The 4,532-nt window shown below is 51.6% G+C and overlaps 1 protein-coding gene across 1 annotated transcript in view; it reads right to left on the bottom strand.

Annotated features, from left to right (window-relative positions):
* PCNX4 (pecanex homolog 4) overlaps positions 1-3,369 on the bottom strand; it is a 27,460-nt gene extending 24,091 nt beyond the window's left edge. The window contains exon 1 of the mRNA XM_006096048.3: positions 3,177-3,369. The gene's annotated coding sequence lies outside the window, so the exon portion shown is untranslated. The remainder of the gene's footprint in view (positions 1-3,176) is intronic.
* Between the last annotated feature and the right edge of the window lie 1,163 nt (positions 3,370-4,532).

The following is a 4,532-nucleotide window of genomic DNA, read 5'->3' on the forward strand; positions in this document are numbered from 1 at the left end:
CGAGCCAGCCCGGACCAATCGGCCCCTCCACCCTGATTGGGGTGGGCCAGCCAGACCCCACCCATGCACGATTTTGTGCACCAGGCCTCTAGTATCTATATATATAAAAAGCCAGCAACCAGAACGCTGTAATGACCAGTCGCTATGATGCCCATTGCAGCCAGCGAACCGGCCTAAACAAGGGGTGGGGCTGGCCGGCCAACCTCCTGCCGTCTCCTCCTCCTAACAGGCCCGGCCCCGATCCACCCCAATAGGGGCCAGGCCAGTCTGACCCCACCTGTGCATGAATTCGTGCACTAGGCCTCTAGTAGATAATAAAAGGCTAATCTGCAAATAGACGGAACAGCGGAACAACCGAACAACCGGTTGTTATGACATGCACTGACCACCAGGGGGCGTACGCATAACATGGCAGGCATCGGCCACAGCAGGATGGTGGAGCAGGTGAGTGGGGGGGCTAGACCAAGGTGGGGCGCCGGTCGCTGTCATAGGGGCGAGCCTCTGGTGGTTACTGAAAATTCTTTGCTCAAGCGCGCTGCGGTCCTGCCTGGCGCTTGCACCTGCTGCCAGCGCCGGCCCCGCTCACACCCACTGCCGGCGCCTGGTGCTGGCACCGATTGCTCAGTGCCATCAGAGGGTGTAAGCAGCGGCTGCCAGCCCCGATCGCCCCTTAGGGCTTCTCTACCTCCCCCTGCTCCTGAGGGGAGATTGGGGCCAGTAGCTGCCGCTTGCACCCACTGCCAGCGCCAGCCCCGCTGCACCCACTGCCAGCGCCAGAGCTGCCACTCACACCCACTACCAGTGCCGGCCCCACTCGCACCTGCAGGCAGCGCTGAGCCACTGCTTGCACCCACTGCTGGTACCCGGCACCGTTCCCAATTGCTTGGCGCCATCATCGGGTACGAGTGGCAGCTGCCGGCCCTGATTGCCCCTGAAGGCTTCTCCACCTTCCCCTGTTCCAGAGGGGCGATCGGGACAGCAGCTGTTGCTCGCACCTGCTGACTGCGCCAGCCCTGCTCGCACCCACTGCTGGCACCAGCCCCAATTGCTCCATGCTGTCAGCGGGTTCAAGCGGGGCTGGTGCCGTCAGTGCGTGGGAGAGGCGGCAGCAGGAGCAGGGCTGCTGGCAGACAGGGGACCGGGGGCCACGGCAGGAGGGGCCGGGCAGGGGCACGGAGGATGGGCTGAGACCCGCCCCTGTGCCTAAAACAGCCTTGTGGCCCACAGTTTCTTTCAAGGTGCACGAATTCGTGCACTGGGCCCCTAGTTGTCTTATATCTTCAAGCCATTAGTCTTCATTCTGCACAGAACAAGTCATAGCTTTTACTCACATGGCAGCCCTGCAAGTACTCACAAAACAGCAGAACTTATGTGGTTGATGGTTCAATCTCAGGGAATGAGAAGATTGCCTCCCTACCCTCTGAATGAGTTTATCTCCTGTACTGATGTCAGGCTTAGTATTCTGTACACTAAGTGTACTGTATTCTGATATGATTGTTCTGTAGAAGCCATAGGGTAAGTAAAGGCACACTCTTGTAAGCAGGGGTAAACATTTTGATTTCAATTATCTATGAAAAATGACATCAGATAGGAAAATAAACTTGGATGGCTGGCCTGGGCTTTTTTAAGAGTCTGGATGTGCCCAGGAAGTTAGGAAAAGTTGCCCTCTCTTGCTCCACCGAGGCAAGCCGGGAACAAGGTGAAATGGCTTGCTGGGAAAGGAAGCCAAAAACTGAGGATACTTATCAACCAGATTACCTAGCTGCATGCACGTTACTACTCATGTTCGTTTAACTTTGATAGGATACCCTGTGATTATATTCCAAGCAGGGAAATATTCCGAAGATCTATTGTTAATGTGAAAACATGGAAAGATTCCCATGAGATATTGCAAAGTAAAACAAACATACGAAGACCCATTTGCATTTTAAAACAAGAGTACATACACTTGCATGTTTAATGGCTGTACAATTTGTATAGGTATAAAAAGTTTCAGAAGGCACACACACTATGCTGTGTTTGTGCGTGTATTTTATGTATGACATTTTCACACCTCTTAAGTTTACCAAACATTCTCTAGAACTCTCAACCCCATGCCCAGCAAACACATTTTGTGCTTTTCATCGTGCCTCTGCTCAAAGCCTCTCCTTTGCCTCTGATACCTGTACTCCTTTCCCTAATTAGTAATCTTAGTCAACTTTCAAGATTCAGCCTATTCCTTTCCGAAAATTTTGCAGAGTATGTAGGCCAAACTGTGACTCTTCTCTCTGTATATTAAAAGCATTGCTTGTTTATACTACTCATCTTGTAACATGTACCAACATAAGGCATTTCTTGTACTGTTCACTCTTCACGTTACCTTTTCATCTTTTTTTCTTCTCTATTAAGTTATTTGTGAGGGGCTAAATCTTGAGATACTTTTGACTCTCCCTAATATTTAGTAAAACACCTTGGCATGGAAAGCTTAAATATGCTGATTAAAGTAGAAAAACATTAAATATTGCTGTTTAAAAGGGAAGTTGGGAGGATATCCTATAATATACAGGATGGTCTTTGCCCTAACTGCAGGAATGAGTTAACCAAAAACAAAACACCTAATATACAGCCGAGTAAGAAAGAAATAAGGCAGATAATGAATTCAAAAGCCTGATAAATAACTTCTGATGAAGTAGACTTCATAGAAGTAACCGCTGGTCCTTGACAGAGAGCTGTGGAGAGAGGCAGTAGATCAGTGGGTAAAGAGATATTCATGGTCAGGGGGCCAGAAGTTGACCAATTTGGGGCAAAAGTGGTTTAGTTGGAGATAAGAAGAGAAAAAGTCCATTACCATCTAAGGAGAATAATTTGTAAGTGTTAGTGGGGTAACAAGGCCATCCGCACATCAAGACTTAAAAGGCCATTTTCCATTTCACAAGTGTCTCTTAGAAACAAAATGCTGTTAAGTCACCAGGCTAAAATATAGTCTTTCAAAAGAAAATTAAAATCACACCAGATTGCTCTCTCTAGCGACTAAGTTCATCTTACGTCTTAAGAAAGTTCAATAGTGGCACCTGTAGGCTTTATAACGAAGAACGAGAAATCTGTCGCAACTTAAAACTGCAAGAACAACGTGGCTGTGCGCTGGCTTGGAAACTGAGGCGACAAAGAAGTCTCCAGGGTGTTGGGATCGAACGTACCTCGAGTCACCCGAGGGAAGAGGCGATGCAAAGGCATCCAGAGGGCTGCATTTCTGCAGATGAACAGACTGGGCGCTCCTGCCGGGAGAAAGTCTGCGACCCCGACGGGGAGACAGATAAGCCGCGGGGACCTGACAGCCAGCTCCTCTCGGTCGCGCCGTAGCCCGCTCCGCGTTTCCATGGTTAACGTCAACTCCCGCTGGCGCCACCCGGCGCGGAAGTGAGCGCGCGCGCGCGGGGCGGGGCAGGCGCTCGGCTCGCCACGCCCCCAGGCCGGCGCTCACTCGGACGGCTCCCTTCCGGCCGGCTAGGCGAGGTGGAGCCGGGCAGTAAGCGCGCTTTGTTCGCTCCCGACTTGAGCCAAAGCTCGCTTGGCCCGGGGTCGGGGTAGTCGCCCGCGATCTGGCCTTGCCTTGGACCCCGACGCGGTAAAGCGGCGAGGGGGACGCTAAGCCAGCCCTGAACTTTCACCCGGACCAAGAGCGTCTTGCTGACGCAAGAGCGTCGTTGCCCTGGTGACGTACGTTCCTTCGCGGGGTCGTGCTCTCGCGCGGATAGAGACGCGGCCGCCATTTTGCCAGCGTCCCGTCACTCGTGGTCTGACAGCCACCTGTGGAGTGTAGTGCGGCTCCTGCGGCTCAGGGTTCTGCGACTTCTGTTAATCACATCCGCACTTTGGCCGTCACCACCCAACACGCCCACGGTAATAAACGGCTTCTAAGTGATACTTCATCCATCCTATTCGGCTGATGTTCCCTGCACACAGTGCTCGCTGTCGGCCCTTGATTGCATTTCCCCCTCCTGAGTGGATTTGACGGCATATTTAAATGGCAGGAACCAAAACGCCCATCCTTGAAACACGTTACTGAGGTATCTATCTGTTTTTTAATAAAATAAGGTCAAGGCCCCGTGTTCCAACCGGAAAAAAGAATTGTGGTGGGCACTTATTACTTAGCGTTAATTTCAGATCCGGGAATCATTGACGGGGCCCCAGGTCCCTAGTTGCTCTGGTGTAAGAGTCACCCTTGAGCCCTGTGCCCTTGCCTCCATTTCCCATGTTCCAGTTTCTTTCCCATGTTCTGCACACCTTGCCCGTGGAAAGTCTGCAAGGCAGCCCCGGAGAACTCGAAATTAGTGATTCGGCCGCCCCGTCAAGGGAACTTTAGGGCCAGTTCGTGGGTCTCAGTTTGCCCGCGTGTCCGCCTTGTGACGGTACCGGACATATCAGTTCTGCAGAGCTGGGCTTCTGAGTGGCCTTACGACTGCCTCATTTGGATCTCCTAGTCTCAAAATTCTATACACGACCTATTTTTATTTTTTTCTGGCTTTACTGGAAATGATGGCTTAGTTCTTAAG

Source organism: Myotis lucifugus, unplaced genomic scaffold, assembly GCF_000147115.1.
Source record: "Myotis lucifugus unplaced genomic scaffold, Myoluc2.0 scaffold_166, whole genome shotgun sequence".
NCBI lineage: Eukaryota > Metazoa > Chordata > Mammalia > Chiroptera > Vespertilionidae > Myotis > Myotis lucifugus.